Source organism: Filicampus tigris, chromosome 3 (genome assembly GCF_054856515.1).
Source record: "Filicampus tigris isolate MCC_2025a chromosome 3, RoL_Ftig_1.0, whole genome shotgun sequence".
Classification (NCBI taxonomy): Eukaryota; Metazoa; Chordata; class Actinopteri; order Syngnathiformes; family Syngnathidae; genus Filicampus; species Filicampus tigris.
Genome location: NC_141219.1, coordinates 3,900,001 through 3,922,278, shown reverse-complemented (window position 1 = coordinate 3,922,278; position 22,278 = coordinate 3,900,001). Strand labels below are relative to the sequence as shown.

The window sequence follows — 22,278 nt, the reverse complement described above, 5'->3', positions numbered from 1 at the left end:
TGTGATAATATCAATCATAATTGTGTTAGGTGTAATCTGTCCGTCTGTCAGCGTGGGAAGCATCCAGAGGGTCGAGTGGTGGAGCCTTCCTCCATTAATAATAGGGCGGGATCGATGAGGTACAGTTCCACTGTCACGACTTGAATGGCGGCTGGCTTTCTTGGCCCCCGCCGATCAATAGCGCGTCTCCTCGGGGTCTGCTCTGGCTCCAGGGCACCCAAGCGACACCTCTGTTGTGACTGTGCGGACCGACTGGTGCGGGTTCACTTTTGGAACACCAGCAGACAAACTGATTTGAACTCCACACTGGGAATGATTTGTATGAGGGGCACAGGGGGCAGTGCCCCAACACATCCAGCGGATGGCACTGTAGTGTTTTGTTTTTAATGACTTCATTCGTGGAAAATGACCACTTTCTCCTCAAAATATCACAACTTTATATATTATTATTATGACTATATTCTTGTGAAATGACCACATCTTTTTCACAACATATTAAAAAACTTTAGTCTCAAAATAAAAAACATCTTGAAGTATTACGCCTTCATTTTAACAATGTTAGAATGATTTTTTTTTTTTTTTTACAAAAAAATAACTTCATTGTCTTTATTCTGCTGTAATTTCAACTTTCCTCCCTAAAATGTTTTCCCCTCAAAATATTACAACTTCACTCTCATAAAATTACATTTTTCTTAAAAAAAAAAATAACTTTATTGTTTTTATTCTGCTGTAATTTCAACTTTCCTCCCTAAAATGTTTTCCCCTCAAAATATTACAACTCCACTCTCATAAAGTTAAATTTTTCTTCAAATATTGCATCTTTATTCTCTTCATTATGATATTCTGTATTTGTTCTAATAAGGATTTACTAAACTTTAAACTTTATCCTCATAATGTAAGGACATCATTCTTGTTCCTAATGTTGTGACCCAATTGTTGAAATTGAAAACATTTTTTGCCTTTTTTTCTTTGTGACTGTTTTCTTCTTATAATATATATATTTTTTATTATTAATCAGTTTATTGCCATGACTTTTTTTTTTTTCCCCCATCTCACTGTAATATATTCCGATCCTCCCCTCTATGTAATACAACTGAGGCATCAAGAATTAATTAACATGCTGAAGTGGAGTTTGTGTACCTCCCTCATAGTCTTTAGTCTCAACACAACAACACAACTCATTCGAGACAACATCACACCGCTTTCCCACACCAACTTCCCGAAAAGTGTCCTTAACAAACCGAGTAAGTAGTGTTTACAAAGCAGCAACGAGTGCTCCGGTAGGTTCCATCATGAGGCAGTGATCACAGTGACCTCTTGCAGGGAAGCAATTGACTGTGGAGGCTGCGACCTAACGTCTGCTTTTCCCCTCAGATGGCCACAGCTGGAAAAGATCCGCCCGCCCGCCAGCAAGCCAGACAGAGCCAGGCTGGCACCTCCCACTGCTGATACCTCCCCTAAGCGCTGGCATCTCCCCTCCTCCCCCTGCTGCATGATGCTCGCGCCCATTTGCGGACGTGAGTAGACCACAACAAGCTCACTCAACTATTTTCCAAATAGAATATCTCCTCCATCAAGGACAAAGGACAAGGACAAAGTTACTGTGGTACATTACTGGTCAACAGCACATTTGAAACAGTGATAGCTTCATGTGTCCCTAAATGGATTTTTGATGCTGATTTAAAAAAAAAAAAAAATATGAATCCTGTTTTTTTTTTTTCTTGCACATCAGGTTTTTGAGATATTTTCATTTTTGACCCTCAGTATAAAAGCGTCTGCTATACAGATATTAAAATGTGTTGTAATTTATACCTACAGTATGACATTCTAGGAAAAAAAATGTTGCTGAACCTAACCCTTACTTCATAAATATTTCGAAATATATTACATATTATTTTATGTAGTTATTATTATTATTACGAAAACCTGACATGCTAGAAAAAAAACAAGCACAAGAGCAGGTTGTAACTTGAGTAACTAAAAAATTGTAACTTGAGTAAGTTTTTATTCTCTCTTCTTTTTCTCTTAACTAACAACTTTATGCTCTTAAAAAAAATCCACAAACTATTTAAACTTTTTATTTAAAAAAAGTCACTTCTTTTAATCTCGGAATGTGACAACTGTGCCTTTTCAACATCTTTTTCATAACGTTTTTCTCCATACATGGCAACATTAATTTCATGATATTATGTCTTCATTCTATTACAACCTTTCCCCCAAAACATATATATTTTTACATTTCTAAAGGCATTTCTGTTATTTAATTATTTTAATTATTTTCTATGTACTACTCGTACACCAGTATTACCATTTTTGCAATGTAACTTCAATGACATGATTTCTTTATTTTTCATCAACAGTAATTGATTCCTTTTTACAGTTGACAGTGTTAATATATAAATGGCATCACAGTGTGATATTCGCAGTGGTTAACGTCTTTGTCAAATCTGAATGACAATGAAGAACGTTGAGCATGGAGCAGAGAGCGTTGCCGGCCAGCCTTAAGTTCTCGTACACAACATTGTGTGAGCAGCGTGTACAACTAACGCGGCGGGGGCCACTTACCTGTAAATGCACCTTCAAGAGTGCAGTCATGCATTCAAGTGTTACCACAGAGCGACAGGCGCATGGTACTTGAAGAGGGGCAGACATGCTTCGAGCCAGCTGGTAAACCCGCCTGAACATCAAACCGATGGCAGCACAAAAATCTCCATGGAAAGTTCCTCTTTTAAAGACCCCTAAAATGGCCGCTTTTGACCAAAAATTGGCAGACTTCCCGCGTCTTTTCGGGCATGGCCTCATGAGACTTTTTGTTGCCGTCTACTCGCAGACATGCCACCAAGTTTTGCTTTGTGCTAGACTTGCGCTGGGCATAAATATAGGGCCCAATGTGTTGCAAAGTGAAACTACGCTCAGTGGCTGGAATAAAAAGAAGAAAAAAAAGTGTCTAGTGTCAGCTCTCCTCCTGCATAGTTGACAATAAAGTCAGGAAGAAGGAGGCAGGGGTGCGGCGTTCGCCCGGACTTCACACGTCCCCTCCATCTCAAGCAGGATCCCCCGCTGTGGAGGAGAATGGCAATTAGCATGCTAAAGGTAGCACGAAGGCGCGGCCTTCTTTGAACGCCACTTTTGGACCTGGGCGGCCATTACGACTCCCTGAAATGGGACAAATGAAGCATGTGGGGAGCACATTTCGGCGGTTAACTCGCGTTAAATGGACAAAGTCGGTGGCCGACACAGTGAAGCGGGCTGTGTTGTAAGAATAACTCAGCAGATGCGATGCAGTAGCAACTCAACAGTTAACAGCCACTAAGGTAGATTGAACCATGACTGAGTGAATTGAAAACATGCAGCAAAATCTCTAACAATTTTTGCTATTGTAAAAAAAAAAAAAAAAAAAAAATAGATAACTCAATGAACTCATTCACTGCCCGGCATTTTCAGAGCCTCTTTTACCCTAACGTTTGAAACATTTTGAAAAAAATATAAATAAATACCTGGGATTGAATGGCTGGTCTGTGAAAAGACACATAAATGTGTCAATGGCAGTGAACGAGTTAATAGTTAAACTGCTACGTCAACTAAATGATGATACGGTATGATCAAGTATTCGGGTGTGGCTCTACGCGGTGACGTCAGGAAGCGCATCCAATAGGCGAGGCGCTGGAGTGATTTCAGAGCGCTTGCAGCAATAGACCAACCAACGGAAAAGGCCGCCGTCCGGACACTTCCAAATTTGGGCAAGCTTGTCAATGCAAAATTGAACAAATAACAGCACACTTGTGAACCACTTAGGTAAATGATGACCCAGCACATAGTATGCAAAGATATTGCCATCGTACACATTTTTCCTTAGAAGGTAACGTGATAGTGAGATGCAGTGAAAACTACATACAAAATATATTGTTCATACATATTGTCATAAAAATAGCCCTCTGACATTGTCACTCACCATCGAACATTCCTAATTTTTTAAATGCCGAATGGTAGATGCCAACCCCTTGCACGTGCAATTTAGGCTAGGTTCACACCGCAGGCAAATGCGACCCAGATCGGATTTTTTTGCCCATATGCGACCTGTATCTGATTTTTTTTTTTTTTTTTATGACAGTCTGAACGGCTCGATTCCGATTTTGTTCAAATGCGACCTGGGTCGCTTTCGTATGTGGTCCTAGATCGGATACGTATCCGACTTTTTTCAATGCGACCGCTCCGTGCAAGGAAAAGAGGAAAAGTGCTGGCAGCAGTGGATCGAATCTGCAGTTGTTTTGAGTAACACGATTGACTTTCTATTTTACTATAATTGAATCCCACTTGAAACATGAAGCATAAAGTGGACATTTATGGCGATCGCAGTAATTCAGCCACGGCTCGATCGGATCGTTTCATTTTTTTACGCACGGTTATGACGTGACGTCATCGTTAGTGATGTCTCCATGAAATGAGATATTAAAGGGTTTCCTTGTGATTTTCCCCAAATACAGTACTGTATTTATTTCTACCTTCTACGTAATCGCTTCACTGTATAAATGCCCCGACACGCTCGACCACGTTTACTTCCGCAAACACGACGTCCCGAGTGACGTTGACCGTCGCATTTATAATGTACTATGAACGCTTACACACAAAAAAAAATCCGATTATTTTTCAAATTGAGCAGTAAGACCTGCGGTGTGAAGCTAGCCTAATATTGTGACCGGTGTCTGTTTTTAAAAAAAAAAAAAAAAAATTCTTTTTCAGTTTTCACTTAATTTTTTTGCATTGCCCAATGAGGTTCGGGTTGTCTCGAGTAGACGCCAGGCTCAAGTGTTTCTCATCGGCTTATGTTAATGTCGGGAGCAAGTGTGACCACTCCAATAGAAAGCCAGTGACACAGCCTGTCCGTCACCTGACACCTGCCAATAGTGGGGGTTTTGGGGCAGGGGGAATCCCCCCCCACACACACCACCACACACACACACACACACATGCAGCCCATGCACACCTGATAATTATTGAATTATACACAGCGCGCCTCTTTCACTAACCTCTCCTCTCCCGGGACCCAGCTGTTCATGAAATACCTCCCAGTAAGACGGGGGGGGAGTGTGTGTGCGGTGGCGATGGTGGGGGGGGGGAGAAAAGACATTAAAAAAAAAAAAAAAAAAAAAAGAAAAGCACTATGCTTCAGTGGCTCTCAATAACGCGGACATTTTTTAAAAGAGGCCAAATGAAAAGATACAATTTCACTCAATGAGCGCGCTGCAATGGGACGACACAAAGGAGACAAGATCAAGCAATCTGGAGGTCAGTGACACCGTCGCCTGTTGCTGTAATGACTACACTTGCCTTCATGCCGCGCAGCGCCTTTGTGTGGGCTTCGCTTCTGCCTTGTAACGCGCTCATCCCGTTCATATTCGCCCACAAAAGAGCACCAGAACGGCGGCTGCGTTACTCGCTTGACACGCACGACACTCAGGGTAAATGTCAGGTGGCAACGGAATCCTTTGGATTACTAGTGGATTAGGTCCACCTATAACCACCTCACTAATTGACGTATTGTTCAATAAATATCTTTTTGTCATGGCAAAAAAAAAAAAAACAATAAAAATGAAATACTGCAAGAATAATGATGTAATATAATAAGGGAAGAATATATTTTACAAGAAAAAAACAATTGTCATGTTGTAATGTTTGTAATGTAATGTAATGTTTAAAACCACAATATTCAGTGAAAAAAAATGAAAAATTAAACAGATAGGAGCTGAACTCTTAAGGGCCGCTAACGTAGACCAGATAATGACTAAGTGCAAAAATATGGAGCAATATCTCACAATTTTATCCATAGACAATTGTAGAAATAGAAAAATTCAACCAAACACAGCTAAACTGTGAAAGAAAACTCAGGTGTTTTGCTTCATCATAATATTTTCAGAGGGAAATTAAAAAAAAAAAAAAAAGACGAGAAGAAAGGTGAAATTAACAAAAATAAATGTGAAGGCAATTTAAAGCCATAATATTATGAGAGTAAATAATTTGTTGTATAATCATATAATTTATTCATATTTTTTTCATAAAGAACTACATTTACAAGAAATACAGCTGTAATCTAAAAACAAATCTGAGGTAAACCCGATTTGGAAATCAGATTAGTTCCATTACGACGAAATGAAAAATGTTTCACAAATACTTTAACTCATTCACTGGCAGACATTTTCAGACCCTCTTTTATGCTAACGTTTGCAAAAATTTGAAAAAAAATATAAACGAGTTGCTGGGATTGAATACATTTGCTAGTGGCAGTGAATGAGTTAAAAGTGTATGGGACACGATTTTTCAAAAATTGAATAAGTTGTATTGTTCGTGAAGAAGGCGGATATGATGTCATCGAGCCACATCTCTGACTTGCCGGCTGTGAAGTGTGCTCATCGTGGTTTTTCATCGGATTCATTTCATTTCTCCTTTAATTGAACAATAAAAACGACATCTTGTCATCGCCATTTTCAGAGTCTGAAGACGACGCGGCTGGGCCAGTGACGTCACGCACGCACTGGATCAAACGGCCAGTGGGCGGAGCCAGCTCACGAAAATCTTGAGTTTTCGGCATCATTTTCAGGCCTCTTCATTACGTTTTTACCAAAGTAATCATTGGAATTTCATTATGTGTACTTATACTCCGTCTTAACAAAGATTTTAGGGTCACTTTTTTTGTGTCCCCTACACTTTAAAATTCCGTTTTTTTGTTGTTTTTGTTTTTTTTACTGGAAAACATTGATTTTATTCTTTTTCTTCCAATACATTTAATTATATGTCCACTGAAAAAAATGCAAAGCATTTAAAAATATATATTTCAATTAAAATAAAATCTAATTAGAATAATTTACCGTGGGGGGACATCTTTAGGAGTCAGATGAATTGTACTTGAATTGAATATTATATATTAAAATATTTTGGTATTCGTGGATGGATGGATGGATTGGAAAATGTAATAGTAATTTCTTTGGAGGAAAATGTGTTTAGAAACTGCAGTAATTGAATTCAAATGGAATATTATATATTTAAAAAATTTAAACAATACATAATTTAAATATTAAATATTTTTGATCGCTGGGAAAATTATTTCGGAACTTCATTAATTCTATTTCCATTAAATATTTTTAGAATTTTTTTCATTATAATGGTTTTAATTAAAAATATGTTTAATGATTTTTTTGGGGGTAATATTTAACACAACAGTATAGTATAAGTAAAGTAAAGTATAAGCTACTATATTACAAATATATATTTTAAAAAATCATTCAATGTATATTTATAAAAAAAAAAAGGTCAAATGAAAATAAAATCTCATTAAAATGTTTCTGCATGGGGAAAGCTGTTAAAAATGGTTGAAATATTGAAATTCTAATTATATTTTTTACGAAAAGTATTCCCATTGGGAAAATTGTGTTGACTATCCTTAAATATTTACATAAATTATAACGTTCCAAAATTTTGCTGTGGTTGTTTTTTCAAATTGTGATGGACCTTTGAAATTCCATTCTATTCAATCTCTTTTGTTTGTGTGAGCAAACACTGGTATTTTTATACACAGCAATGACGCAAAGCAGACATGTTAGGGGGCAAAAAGGTGAACTCTACTATTTGAACCCTGTGTCTGTTTTTTACAAGTATAACGCCAGCGCAAAAGTACGTTCATTATCAGACGAATCTTTTCCATTGTCATCCACTTTCTACTTTGCAGTGGTGAAACCCAATCGGCGTTCAAAGAGCACTTCCTTGCTGCTTTATCGTTTCTCAAAGTTGAAAGCGCAGGAATAAATCATCCATCCATCCATCCAATAAATAAAAACAGCAAAAGCAGTGTATTTATCTCCAGTTTTGATGTGTGTTGCAGTCTTAAAGGATGGCGAGCGGGGGCTAATGAAAAAGAGTGCAGTAGACCAAAAAAAAAAAAAAAAAAAAAAAACAGCCCGTCCAGCCAACCACTTAAGATATCTTTGAAGATGAATCAATCACGATATTATGGCGAAAGTCGGCAAGGTGGCTGGCCGCCGCCGATCGAACGCTCGGCGTCTTGCACTTCATAGCGGCCCGCGGGGGGCATCATTGACGCCCTTGATTGATCGCGCGGTGGAAGTGACTGCAGAGAAGAAAAGGATTACGCTTGTCAAAGGCCAGTCAATACAGCGAGGCCGACGCTCAAATGTTTGCACTAAATCTCAAATAGTGTTTGCAAAGCTGAAAAAGGGGGGGGGGGGGGAAGGTTCATTTTGCTCAGAGGACCACTCGAGCTGACAGAGCGGCTAATATGTGTGCGGATGAGCGTCCAAACAATTCATCACGCTAAAACTAGAAGGTTGACAAGCAAAACTCTTTCAACTTTTTAAATATAAAGTTCGTCGTCTTCTTCTTTTTCTTTCTTTCTTTTTTTTATTTTTTTAAATTTTTTTTAAAAGCTGCTGTGCCAGTGGGAGCTCACATTTCCATTTTTCTTCATTTGTAACTACCAAAGTTTGTTAGGAAGACACAGTGAGGAAGTGGTTAACACACTTGGTCTGCAGTTCCCAAACCTCAGCATTCGAATCTCTACTCCAACGCTTGTGAGAGTTTTTTGGGGCTGTCTGGCTTCCTCCCACATTCCAAAAACGTACATGTTAGGTTGATTAAAGGGTCTCCCATGTGCGCTGTGGAAGGGCCTATGGGCCTAGTGTTTAGCACGTCTCCCTCAAAGTTTCTGGTTATGGATCTTGGAGTTTCTATGTTCTTCTTAGTGTGATTTTGCTTAAACATGCTTGCTAGGTTAATTGATGAACAAACGGATAACAGCTGAACTGTTACGTGGAGCGAAAGATGACTGAGTGCAAAACAGTCAGGTCTCTAAATTTCTTTCCCCCGAAATGAATACAGTAGAAATAATGAACAGAAACAGTTTCCCTGTCTACAGCTACTGAGGTGGATGAATTTTTAAATGCCCGATTTAACAAAATAAAAGAAAAAACGGAAACAAGTAAAGCGCATGCAAAACGTTAAGATCTCACTGAAATCGAAAGGGTTAGCATCAAAGCACTTGATGACGCGTGTTAATTTGTAACGCACCATCAATAAGTGATTCATCTAGATGATCTTTTCTTATTACATAAATTTTACGGCATACCGTCAAACAAAAATGTCCCAAAAATATTACGGTGGAAAAAAATGCTCTTGTCTCAAATTACTCACAAATTTACTGCTGGGCCTGTTTAGTTTTCCACAGGCTTGGCTCTTCTCAGGCCACAGTTGTAAATAAGAATTTTGCTCTTAATCACTTTTGCCTGGCTAAATAAAGGTTGAATAAATAAATAATTGTTGAGCACAAAGGTATTATTCTGATTTGTTTGTGTACCTGCCGCCCGTCACTATAGATCTCACTGGCATAGCAAAGATAAATGATTCGTTGTCAATAAATAAAGAATTTTCCGACCGACGAAGTGTAATTGGATGATTCCCTCTGATAGGGAGCATCAAGCCTGTGTTGTGTCTCTTGACTAGCGCCACCTACGGGCCTTTTGGCGGCGGTCTGCTCTCAGTTTCAATAAATATGATGACAAGATGCTCCATCCAGGTGTTATTTACACCATCTTTTTTCTGGGTTGGGGGGGTGGTTGTGTTTTATATAAAAATCAAAACATGATTGATTGGGGAGTAGCATTTTCAGCCCCCCCCCGCCCTTTTTTTTTTTAAACACAAAACACCAACTTCCATAAAGTGCTATGGAGATAAATCACTGTTATCCCTGACAGCGCTGACAGCGGTTTAAGCAGCGGCAATCATGGGAAGCACCTCGGGATCCCACCCCCCTTTGTGCTGCGTTTTTTGCAAAATGTCATGAGGGATGGAAGGAAAAGGGGGGGGGGGGGGGATCAAACACTGACATAAACATCCCAGAGCAGTAAGCAAATTGTGTTGACGAATAAAGGTAATAAAGGTTTTGAAGGGAGCGGTGGGGAGGCTGCTGGTGGTCCCGCGTGTATTCCACTCACCCGGGTAAGATTATGGCGTTTGCTTTTATCTGTCAGGGATCAATATTTCAAACGTCCGATAAAAGGGGAAATTGAAGTGGGAATAGACGGGAGGGCCGTAAAAGTACAAAAGCACAATTATCAAAATGCACTTAAAAGCACCTAATAGGACACGCGCATATTAAAAATGGACGCCACCTCACACCCCGTCGTCGTTTCGTCGCCGCATTCCGCAGTGCATTGTGGGTAGCGCCTCCCTTCTGACGCCATTTATGGACCACTTTTGCCCTTTATGAGCGAGGCATTACGAGAAAGTGTGACACAAACATTTGTTTTAAAGCCATCGCAGGATGACTGAAGCGGCAGCTTGTTGTCATAGAATCAAAGGTTTTTGTCCCCCGTAATGTTCTTCTCTTGCGTTTCTATATTAGCATGACGATGTTAAGACATATTTCATTTCGCATTTATTCGAATAGGCACAGATGCTACATCATGGATAACTGAAAAACAACTCCCGAACGTACAAATAGCTAATGCTAGTTTCCAGTACGTGTGCTATTCTTGTTCTGTTTGCTTACACATTTCTCCTTCCGCTATTTAATCGGCAATTAGTAGGCCTAACGAGTTTGTAATGAGCGCTACCGCCACCTTTCAAGAAAAGTGCCATTCTTTTGTTTTCTGCCCGCTTTCAGTTACATACACGAGTAGACTAGCTGCTAATGAACGAATGAGGAGTTTGGAATTTGGAGATATTGTGCGGCCTTGAAATGTTTTGTTGTACCTTTCTTCTAATGCTATTTGTATGACAGTTAGCAACTAGTTTGTAACGAGCATTAGCGCCACCAATTGGAATGAAGACGAACAGCATTGAGCAAAATTTACAACCAGGATTATCCATCCGCCCGTTTTTTTTTTTTTTTTTTTTTTTTAATAACAGCTTCCGTTTGTTCACTTTCACTTCCATTCACTATTTGTACTTTCACTAAGTTAGTCGTTAGTTGCGAGCAATTGCATTTCTGTTGTTCCATTAATGTGCACTATAAGTTCAGTTAAAGGTTTCAACGGTTGCTTTCCGAATGTCAATCATCACGTTGAAAAACATTCTCTTCCCCGTCCCGGATGTGATGATGATGATGATGCGATGCGCCCGCCTTTTCTTTTCCAGACATATCTAAATGATCCTTCATTAAAAACACCGATCAATACTTCTACTCTCCTGATGAAGCAGCATGAGAGGCGCTTCATTTTCACACTTTTTTTTTTTTTTTTTCCCCCACAACAAATCAATGGCTTCTATTATCTTCTAAACACACACCCGCACGCACAAGGAGGCATCATCACACAGTTGGTGTCATTTTAGAGGACGTTTTGATAATGACTTGCATTAATTCAGCACAACTATCACCAATTAATGTTGACTTACAAATTTTGCCCCAGGAAATAACGTTTTACGAAGTGTACAACGCTGATGTTAGTATAAAAAGATAGCGAACCACAATGTAAACTGCAGCTACGCTGTTAGCACCATCCTGACATCAGAAACGGCTTAATAAGCTTTCACCAGACATCCTCAATTTACGAAGCAGGACAGTTCCGTGTAGTACGCATTCGTTGGGTACCGAAATGGACAAGGACGGGCGGGCGGGCTACCCAATGACTGAAAAGCCAGCCAAAGACTGGTTAAGATTGAAGAATTCATGTCGACAACGGTAATTAAATCTCGGTTGAGTTTAAAGGATGTTTTTGGGTGCTAACCGTGTCATCATTAGGCTCAAAGATATCAGTATTTACCATGACATGTCCACGTTATTGTCGGGTTTCAGTGTGGCTTTCCCAGGCTACCGAAGGATTTGAAGGCTACTCGGAAAACCTCTTCAGTGAGCGCTGCACGCTTGGCCTCAGTAACAAGGACAAATAACTCCATCTTATCCTACTGTCATCAACCTTTTCAAGATGTTTCTTTTGTCCCCTCAAGTTCAGGAAGCGTTTTTAAGTCCAACCCCTCGAGAACTCAAAAGGATGAGAAATGGAAGCCCCAAGTGTTCCAGTGAAATCCAACACATTTTTTTGTTGTTGTTGTTGATAAGCTTTGCTCGCTAAAAAGGGCCACTCCGCTCATTTCTGGGGACTAAAATAACAGATTTTTTTTAAACCAACACAGCACACCACACGCATAATGATGTCTTTGGTTGGATCAGGACTTACCTGTGAGAGGCAACGGCGCCACGGGGCATCCAGACTTCCGGGAAATACAAAGACTAGAACACGCTAGGCTAACACTTGTAGCTTACCGCATTTGTTAACTACATTGTGGTTGCAAACTGTTTGTCATTTTTAGTGCGGTGAATGATTTGTGAGAAATGTGAGTCTCTGCCTCCGCCCACTCACGTATGGATTTGCTTTCGTAAATATTGAAAAGTTTTAACATGAACGACCGCCGAGCATATCCGAATGAAAAAATGACTCGTAACACGCTCCACACGGGGATCACTCAGGATAATATTTTACTGACGGAAGGTCTGTCAGTCCGTCACTGACGAATGATGGGGAAATAAAAAATAAAATCCCCGTACTAAGCACTGACGGATGTGAATTTTTGTGTCATCGTCACCAAAGTTCCAACGGACCTCTCAGTCCGTCACTGACAGATGTCCGCTTGGCTGACGACTGACAGAATCACGCCCCGCCTTATCGTGTGTTTATTTTTGGGGTGGAATAAAGCAGGGTAACTTCCATTGACTACTTATGGAAACGCTTTGTGCTTCCTGTACAATAGGTGGTGGTATGCACCAAAGAGATGTAATCCGCCAATGAACTAAGAAGAAGAAGAAGAAGACAACAACTCTCATTTATAGAGAGGAGTAGATAGGAGTAGCCAGTTAAACGCTAGAACTTTGTCACCCAGCCAAAGACTGATTTGCCGGTGTATATGTATTCTGCTTCAAACATTTTTTTTTTAAATGTCATGAGAAAAAAAACTGCCCATGTGTGCAGAACTCGGTGTTCACCACAGATGAGGATTTGCAATAACACTTTTGGAACAGATTTAAGATTCACGATTGTCTGGCCACCTAGCAGTTTTCTGAGCAGGTTGGGGAGGAAAAAAAAAATGACACAGGTTAGACCACCGGCTAATCGCTCAGGATAATCTTTCATCTGACAATCGTGGGTTTACTAACTTTGATCTTTTTCCCGATTGTTGCTCTGCATGTATCTCGCTTAAACTCAGACCGGCCGTTTGACCTCCATCCATCCGTCTTGCCTGTCCTTCAGCTTTAATATTCCCCTTCAATCAATTCACTTTTTTTTTTCCTATTTGCTTTATATGATAGAAAAGTGAAGAGAAACATCTTCGGGGATGAATTTGAGTTCCCACGGCGCCCTTGAGGGCTCATTTTCAAAATAGTAAAGGTCTCTGCGCATTATGACGGTTTGTGCTGGTGCATTTGATGGCGCTCGTGCAAACATGAGGCCGGCGACCTCCAGCCATATTCCGCCGTTTTCCTTTTTAAAGATCGGCAATGTACGATCTCCCGCCAAGGGGAAGACGGCCTCCTTGAACGGCGTTTGGGGGGGGGGGGGTGAGGGGAGGCTTTCAAAAGTGTTTCACGTCGTCGTCTCCGAAGGCAGGCAAAGGTGACCGACTCCAAGTGGGTCGGCGCATGATCGGTGTGGGAAAAAAAAATCAAGGCCCGCTCTCGGTTCGATACATTCAAACAGCTCGGGTGTTATGAGACGTGGGATAGTGCAGTGTGCACACACTGTCTCTCGGCCCCCGACGAGGATAATTCATTAACTTGCCTTAATCCTCCAGCGGGGAAAGAAAAAAAAAAAGATGAAAAGCTTGCTGCATATCAAAAAAAAAACAATGATTTCACTGCTGCTGCTGCTGCCCAAGCACCCCCACCCTTTTCGCCCCCCTACATGCATGTCATGTGTTAATGAGCTCGGAAATACATTTTGGCAGCGCCGTGGGATGAGAGGAGCTCAATAAAATATACACAGGAGGTCGAAACGGCAGGAGAATTTCACCCCCCAAAAAAGAGAAAAAGCTTTTTGACAATGTTAAGCCCAGCAGCCGCTTTGAGGCAACTGAAGGGTTTTTATCAGCTCTTCAGATGTTAGATCATAGGGCGCGCAAAGCTTTCCAAGGGTAAGCAAAGTCAGGGGAGGCGGTACTGTACCGCTAACACGCTAATGCTACTCATCACCAATGGTGGGGAGTCCCGAATTTCCAATTCTTGGTTCCTGCGCTGAAGTCGAATTTTCAGCTATCTGTACTTGAGTATTTATTTTTCCGACCACTTTTGACTTTTAGTCACGCCGCTTGAAAACCGTCATCTTTCCTCCTTACTTTGTCAATCCGCGCGGATAACAACACAACATAAAAAAGAACATTAAAAAAAAAAAGAGTGGTGAAGTCAATCACGATTGACATCTTCACTGGTTGAGATCTTGCGCCAGCCTAATAAAATAAAAAATCTGTCTGGTATAAAGTGAAAAAACACATATAGCCATGGTGTGTTTTTTCAGTTGTTAGCTAATTGAGCTAATTAGCACATGTAGCATTTCCGTTTGTCAATGAGTCAAGAGTGACTCGCTAACTAACAAGCATACGCGTGCGCACGTTTCAACCTTGGTGGAGTTCCCTCTCGGTCTGCTGAGTGGTGTTCTCGTTGACATTGCGGATGATGAAACGACAGGCACTTTAGCTACTTCCTGCTGATAAAGCTGCCCGACCCCCCGTGGAGGATGATGGAATCAAAAGCACTTGGGCAGGTTAGCATCATTACTCTCCCCGCGCTCCATTAAGACTGAGTGTGGGCCCTTGATGCCTGGCCAAGATGGAGTAAAGTCACTTTTCAAAAGAAAAAAAAAAATCTTTGTAGATATTATTTTGTTGTCTTTTATTAGGCGGCAAAATGTGGAGATGAATGTTTTTTATTGCACACTGGCAGACCATGCAACTTAAAATCGGAGATGCATATTTTTTTACCAGACAAAATATTGCTGAAAATTAGTAGATGCTTTACATTACGTTATACTACCAACATTGATTTTTTTTTCATTTGATTTATTTATTTTTACTTTAGCGATACCTGCTTCCACTCAAACTCAAACTATGAAAACACTGTACATGTTTTTCTTGGACGGCAGCAATATGAAGCTCAAATTTGGAGATACATTCTCTTATTACACAGTCCCCTTATACATCCCAGAATTTGTAGATATGTATACCGTATGTTTCTAAGTGGACAGTAATTCCATGTCACTTCCATTTCACACACACACTGTGATTGTTGACCGACAATACGACAATACGTGTCGCTAAACTTGGAGATACATGGTCCTTGTTTGACACTTTTTATTGGACTCAAAATATGGAGCTTACCACATGCTTGAATGTACACGTGCCGATATGTCACTCGACGCGGCTAGCGTGTGAGTTTTTCAGTGGCAAGCGGTGAACTCAACATCAAGAGATACGCGCACTTCAATGATGAGCAAGCTCTTTTCCGGGGTAAAAAAAACCAACAACAAAAAAAAAAAAAAGAAAGTGTCCTTCCGAGCTCGTCTCTTTTAAAAAATAAATAAAGCCAAATAAAAAACGAGCCACTTTGAAGCTGGCTTGTTTATCAAGGTGCGGCCCTTCAACCGTTAATGAATGTTGATTCAGCCAGGGCCGTATCCTGCCCGCGTCCATATGCGGCCCCCGTGATGAAGGGCCGCACGGCTGCGGGGAAAATGGAGGGTGTTTAACATTAAAAATGATGATATTGCATCAAGGCGATAAATAAGTGCGTAAATATGTGGGACGGGAAGCAGGATGACGGATAGCGGCACTTGCCGCAGCCCATTAGTTGTTGACAGCTCCTGCAAGGGAAGCAAGTGAGAATGCGCGGCCTGTAATTCTGTCTCATTACCACGCCAGACGGCACTTCCTCTCGCACACCTTTAATTCATCTCTTATAGTTTGCCTGTCAGCCACTTTGTTTTATTGCAAACTAACTTGGCCGCTCGCTATGACGCCCGATTTACGGGCGGCCGCTCGAAACGGCCGCAAATCAGAGAATATTTTCATCGATTGGCTTCAAATCGTCTAATCTCTGCGATGTTCCTGCACACCGATTGGCCGCTCTTTGCTGATTGGCTCTTTCCTCACTGACAAATCAATCGGCCCAAAGCAGCTGATGCCCCTGCCATCAAATCAGCTCTAACGCATCAAAAATAATCATTGATGCTTTTTTACGCGGTCGCACCGCTCATCGGCCTTCAAGGGTGTTTCAAGCGGATGCTTTTGCTGCAGAATGGACATTCAGTGGCTCCGTTTCAGTTTATCTTGCACGGAACAAGTCAATTGTCATTACATGAATGGAAAAAAGTATAAATTAGCACATTAATCCATTTTGCAGGCAGAGCAAAGAAAACAAACGATGTCATGTCACAAAGGAGGTTTACATCCTTGAATCCCAGTTCTCCGAAACGGTGCTCCGGATTAAATATAAATGAACTTTCTTGCACGAAACCAAAATCTTCAAAGATTTTTACCAAAAAGAAAAAACATTTGACGTGTATCTCGATACATATTCAAAGTGGAACGATTCGGTTCAATTTGATGCACGGTTCAAACCGTTTTTTTTGTTGTTGTTTTTTTCCACCCCTATTACGTGTGAATGCTACAAGATCGTGTCAAAGTGATACTTTTGTCGACATTAAGATCCTCAGCTCACTTCAACATAGTTCCTTGGCATCAAGTTGCCACAAGATGGTGCCAAACCACTAACCAATATTCCGTTCGATGCTTTGGCCCGAGCAAATGACGGAGGTTAGATTCCCCCCCGCAAAATTTGCGAATGTGTCAAATTTGCGAATGCTGAGCCGGTAACATGCGAGAAGTGGGAGGGGAAGGGGGCCGGGTGGCACTGTATACCCTAAATGTTAGAGTTTGTACAGGAATGTGAAGCAGTTCTCAGAAACAGTTCTGCAACTGCTGTAAATACATCGCAGAAGACAAAAGTGATTTCACATTCAAAAAGAAAAGCGAATCAAATGGGATTTTTTTTTTTTTTTTTTTTTCTTTTCCTGCAGTCACAGCCTCTTTTCCCCACTGCCTCGCTCCTCTCGGTGGAACTCTATCTAAATCTTATTTCATCCCCTTTGGAGCTGCTCCACTACCTTGTCACTATGAAAGCCATTTGCCTGACATTGAGGCGAACTCTCACCGGGGCGTACTTCCTGCTACAAGGTGTGGCAGATAATTATAGAATGCATTCAGGCCAGCAGAGGTGTGCTGCTGTCCGCCTCGAATCTAAAGCCAGTCACATGCGCTTAGCTTCACCGGCCGGGAAGGCACCCACGGGTCGGAAGGAGAGGGCGGGGGGCTAATGGTGACAGTGGACAGGTTTAATGTCATGGCCCCTGGCGTCGGCGTCCACGCACCGGAGCGGGGGAAATGTTGCACCTTAGTGGCCGGCTGCGTGATATGACTTTGTGATGACAAGTGCTGATTTAGATGGAGCCCGACGTGGATGTACAGAAGCCCGAGGGGGGCTCACCTACTCGCACGTTAGCGTCACTGTCAGGAAGAAACAATGTGAGCCCAGTTGGCACGGAGTGGAGGTATGGGGGGGGGGGGGGTCTGTGTGTTTTTAAAAGATGAAATCTAAAGAGAATATAACAAATGGTTTTGTATCCTTATAACAAGGCAACAATGTTAGCATCGCGGCTGACAGAGATGCTAACATTGCTAGGAAAACATTCCAAGATGAAGACTTTATTGGCCTAAACAGTGAAAATGGTAGTAAAAAAAAAAAGTTAAGTGATTCCCAGGTAAGTCAAAACTTTAATCGTTTTTCAGTTCATTCAGTACATTTGTATCTGTGAATAAAATTGAAACAACAATGTGAAGCCCTTCTTTAAAACAATGCGAATGCAAGCTAATTGTAGTTCAGGGATTCACCTAAAGCATTTTTATGTTTGTACAACCAAATACAACATTGACGCGACGCAGTTCTCCGAAACAATTCTCATATGACTAAATATTAGCTCAGTGATTCACAGGAATGCAGAAATTGTTCAGTTTATGCAGTAAATGTTTGAGTTTGGAAAGGAAAATTTCAAAGCTGTTTCAAGGAAAAAAAATGTCATCGAAATAAATATTCATTCATACATTGGGAAAACAAAAAAAATGAGCAATTTTCAATCCATTCAGAAAGTGTTTAAGGTGGTGGAATGAAATGCCACACGTGAAGCACTTCTCAGAAACATAAGTTGACTTATTAACAGGAAAGCAAAACATTGAAGCATTTGTGGTTATGCGATGAACTCATTTGTATCTTTTAAGTAACCCTGAATGATGTTTTGGACAGAAGTGGGCATTTTACAAAATGTAGCTGGTCCATCATTCGTCATCCGTCCGCGAACGAGGTACCCGTCCGTCATTCGTCAATGTGTCGTTTTTCGTGACCAACTGAATTGTAAGCGTCATTCCATCAGTTAAGTCCGTCAGTTAGTCAATCAGAAGTCCGTCGAAAACCTCGGAAAACGGACGCCGCTGACGGACTAACGGTCCATCAGTGACGGATGACGATTACATTGATGGATGAAAACCCACTTCCGTCTTTCGTCAGTCCGTCTTTTTTTTTTTTAAAAGGCGTCTCGTCATTTGTCAATCGTCAGCAAAATGGGTGTCCGTCAGTGACGGAATGCCCACCTCTGCTTTTGTACTTTTTGTCGCTAAATTGTCGTGCGAACAAAGCTCCTCTGTCATTTTGAACTGAACAATAAATAGTGTGAGGATCGGCTTCATAGGACGGCACTGCAATGTAAAAAGATGCAATGTGTGTGTGCATATGTGAGAGGGGGTGAATGAGAGAGAGGGAGAGAGACCTGGGATGGGAGCAATTACCGTCAGTAATTTCATCTGCTGACATACGCTCAACATCGTCTAGTAGGATTCATTTGTAAAACTGCTTGAAATGGGAACTAGTAAGCCACGAGCTGTAAAAAAAAAAAAAAAAAAAAAGGGAAGAATTCAAATAACTTTCCTTATTGAGATGTTTTATAGATTCCACATTACCAACGACCTTGAGATGCTTAGAAGAGGACGCGCCTAGTGAAAGGCAGACTCACAAAGCAGAAATATTAATTTGGTTATTTTCGGGAAAGCAAGATCTTTGAGTACATTCAAGCTGATACAGTAAATGTGAGCATTCATGAAGGAAAATGCAACACAGATGTGAAGCAGTTTTCAGAAATGACGCTTATAGTATTATTTTTCTGAGTGTTAATTGTGTGAATGCTGGGCTGCTCTTTTTCACATTTGCCAAAAATGGCCGGATTTCCCACAAGTCCGCATTTTTCACCCCGAAATTCCCCCGTAATTCCAAAAGAGAAATTCAACATTGCCATTCCAAAAGCAGTTCAGCTCGTTCGGAACTTCTTAAAAACACACGTTCACATTTCACAAATGTTCACCAAATTTTCCCCTTTTTCCACATTGAATTTCCCACGTTAAAGCAATTTTTACATAATTCCCTTCTCCTTCTTCATTTCTTCACCCATTCAAACCTTCCGACCACAAAATATGTTCCACATTTGAGAATTCCACCCCACATTTTCAAATGAAAAAGGCGCAGATTAAGACATTTTTACACATTTACCTCCAACTTTGTTTTTATATCATAAATTCCTACTTCAGTATATGAAACTTATTCAAAACATCTCCCCCAAATTTTCAAAATAAAAGCCACAACTTAAAACATTATGACATTTACCTGTTGTCCACATTTCTTCAGTGATTCAAAGAATCCAACTTCAAAGTGTTCAGTTCATTCCCATTCCAAATGTTTTTACATTTTCTAGTTAAAAGCCCAAATTTGAGATTCATAAAAAAAAAATATTTACCCCAATGGCCACATTTCTTGACCAATTAAACTAATTCCAACTTCAAACTGTTGAGCTCATTCGCCTTCCAAGAGTATTTCATATTTTCAAAATAAAAGCCCCAAATTCAGATTTTTAAAACCACATTTATCCAATTACCATATTTCTTGACCAATTCAAACCATTTCAACATCCAAAGCTCATTCCCACTCCCAAATTTTTAAAATAAAAAAAAATAAGATAAAACCTCAAAATTGAGAATTTTTTGATATTTACCTGACTTCCAATTACATTTCTTGACCACTTCAAATCATTCCAACTTTAACATGTTCACATATCAAGCCATCATTCCGATTATTTTCAAAATAGAAGCCTCAAATTCAAATTTGTTTTTTTCAAATCACTCATTCCCTATTTACCCATTTCTTGACCCTCCATTTTTATGAACGTATTAAAGCGGAGGAAGCTGCAAAACAATGGGAAGCTTCTATGTCACAGTTTCAGTGTTTTTGGGAAGAAACGGCTCAAAATGTTCTTGTTGTGCATCATCCGATTTTTCTTCCCTGCCTGTGATCTTGCACAGGAAGAAAACAGCGACGCAATCAACCCCTGATGAGTGGGGCCATCTTTGACTGATTAAGAAAAAAAAAAAAAAAAACATCCCGACATACATTTTTGAGGCGCTTCCTGTTTGGTCTGTCCCGCCTCCTCCTCCTCCTCGTTTTGCCTGAGAATGTTTGTGCATTAAAAATATTGACAGAGCTCCTTTTAATAACTGCATTTCCCTCTCAACTTTGTGATTTGGAGAGAGAGAGATGGTTGTGATAAGGAAGTCCAAACATCCGGCAGGTTCCTCCTTCGCATGCATTGTTCCCCGACAATTAAGAAGTGTGCCGCTTGCTCGCCTTCATTGACAGACAATTCCCTCCGGGAGGAGTGAGCGCAGGGGCGGTGAGGGGAGGGGGGGGTGGGGGGGAACAAAAAATCCACAAGACAAAGCAGAGAAATGAGACGAGGCTCACGGACGCGCAGGTAGCCGCTTCGTGTCAGCCTCCCGCACCCCCAAGTATCGCAGGATCGGCTGTCCGAAGCCGCTTCCCACCGCCCCCCCGCGCGCGTCGCCTCGTCGATAAATCCATCAAGGAGATCAATGATGCTGCGGATCGCTAAAAGTTATCAGCTGCAGCCCTGCCAAATCAGCAAACACAATCACTATGTAAATCCATCTCCTCTGTCTTACGACGACAGCTCGCCCCGGATTGCGGCCGGCGTGGACCTAAAAGCGAGCCCATGCGAGTGTCTTAAATCGTCTTTGTAGTGGTTCGCATTGGAGGTGGCAAAAATTGGTGGGTTACGCAACAATATAATCGATTATCAAAGTAATCGGCAACTATTTTCATGATCGAGGAATCGTTCTGAGTTCAACTTAAATTGTCCAAATCCTTTAGTACTCAGAACCCAGTAACTGTTGTATAATTATTGTTTTTTAAATGACTAAACAATACCGAAAAAAAGCAACAATAAGTAGTTAAAAAGGAAGTCAACCCAAACATATTTTTTTCAAGAATATGTTCAATGCAGGCCCACTAGTTGAAACAAGGAATTCTGATAAATATTACGTTTGTGGAATAAGAGTTAATCCACCTTGTTTTTAGCCATCTCGGCGGGCGGCCATTTTGTCACTTCTTGTCGACTGGCCGCCTCCTGAGATGGCTAAAAACGGGTGGATTAACTCTTATTCCACTAACACAATATTTATCAGAATGCCTTGTTTCAACTAGTGGACCTGCATAGAACATATTCTTGAAAAAAAAAAATTGGGGGGACTTTCACTCTAATAAACAGTGATCTGGGAAGAAAGGTTTTGTACTACACTTTAATGCAAAATAAAATTGTATCCAATTAATGATAGATTCGAAAAATATTTTTAGTGGACTTTCATGAAGCTTGCGTGGGATTCTTTACTGCTGACCTTCTGGCCTGGAGTCTGTCTTCTTAGCGGTTCACATAGCTGGCTGACTACGTGCAATTCATTTGATTGGTGTAGTGGCTCACGCGAGTGTGCGTGGATCAATTCTCTCTTGGTCTCCCTGCAATTGGCCGGTGATCAATCCAGGGACTTTGTGGCGATTCACATTGCTTGCCCAGTCTTCGCCGATGTGCTGTTCACAGTCACCCTGCGGTTGACCGATGGACCATTGCAGTGGTTCACAGAGCTTGACGTGTTGACGTGTCGCAGTTCATTTTCACCACGCGATCGACTGGAATTTCTCATAGATGACTCTCACGCGGCCGGCGTGGGAACAATTCCTTCCGTCATGCCACGGCCTGATCCGATCGGGTTTACGGTCTGTCCACATACGTTCAGTCCACAGCGTAGTCGGTCTTTGTAGTGGTTCGCATCGGTGACCTTAAT

The 22,278-nt window shown here is 41.0% G+C and overlaps 1 long non-coding RNA gene across 1 annotated transcript in view; it reads left to right on the top strand.

The window, feature by feature from the left end:
- Window positions 1–22,278, top strand: part of LOC147149596 (uncharacterized) — an 81,055-nt gene that overhangs the window by 15,008 nt on the left and 43,769 nt on the right. Inside the window, exon 3 of the long non-coding RNA XR_015086135.1 lies at window positions 1,375–1,517. This is a non-coding gene — a long non-coding RNA (uncharacterized LOC147149596). The remainder of the gene's footprint in view (window positions 1–1,374; window positions 1,518–22,278) is intronic.